Consider the following 1,090-nt stretch of genomic DNA (forward strand, 5'->3'; position numbering starts at 1 on the left):
ATCATTGGTCCGGTACTAGAGGTAGTTTTTCCCGGACAAAATTCCTAATATTTACAACGCTTTGATAGTTAGAAGTAAAGATATATACTACCGGTCAAAAAATTAATGTGACTTGTGAAGTACAACAATTATTAGGAAATAATCGGGTTAGAGCTGTAGCTATGAGTGCTACAGATGGTCTAATGAGAGAAATGAAAGTGGTTAACATAAGGATTCTCTAAGTGTTCGAGTCAGCCGAGCGACTCTCAGTCAAATTTTCAACTTTACTTAGGTGGAAAGAGACTTATTTATGTTGACTTAAATTATTTAAAAAATAAAAAAATATATAAATTATGATATAATACATAGCAAATTGTAACAAAAATAATAAATAAATTAAAAATTGGAATTAACTGTTTCACCTTAAAAAAAAAAATGTTGCTATATAACTAATAATATTTATAAAAAAAAATTTAAACATTCCATTATCGTAAACTCTAACCTTATCAATATAGCTGAAATAAAATGATTTATGCAAGTACAAGTAATTTATTGTATAAAATATATATATACATACAAAAATAAAACTCGATATCTTATTTTCCTTCAGTTGAACGGTTTAAATAACAAATCTAATTACAAAAATAGAAAAATCAATTATACAAAAATAGGAAAGTGGACGAAGACTTCGCCCAAATTGGCCAAACAATGGCACCTACAATTAGGCTTTTCCCGTGAATTTATATGTTTTTAGAAAACCTAACTAAATAAGGCATAGCTTTTATTTAACCATCTCCTCCTAAAAGCTGTACCTTATTATTTGAACTCCGATCTTTGAGCGTAGTTCTTCAAATTTCACCCGCGCAAGGGACTTGGTGAAAATGTCTCCAAGTTGTTCCTCTGTTCGGATGAAATCAATTTTGATGAGCCCTCGATCTGCACATTCTCGAATGTAGTGGAATCTGATTTCTATGTGCTTGCTCCGGTCATGCAAAACTGGATTTTTGATCAGGGAGATTGTAGCTTTGTTGTCTACGTATAACATTGGTGGATCGCTTTCTCTCCCAATGAGCCTTCTGTTTTGTTGATTGCCAGCAGATTGCGCCGCCTG

The sequence above is a fragment of the Cucurbita moschata genome, unplaced genomic scaffold, assembly GCF_002738365.1.
Source record: "Cucurbita moschata cultivar Rifu unplaced genomic scaffold, Cmos_1.0 Cmo_Scf00031, whole genome shotgun sequence".
NCBI lineage: Eukaryota > Viridiplantae > Streptophyta > Magnoliopsida > Cucurbitales > Cucurbitaceae > Cucurbita > Cucurbita moschata.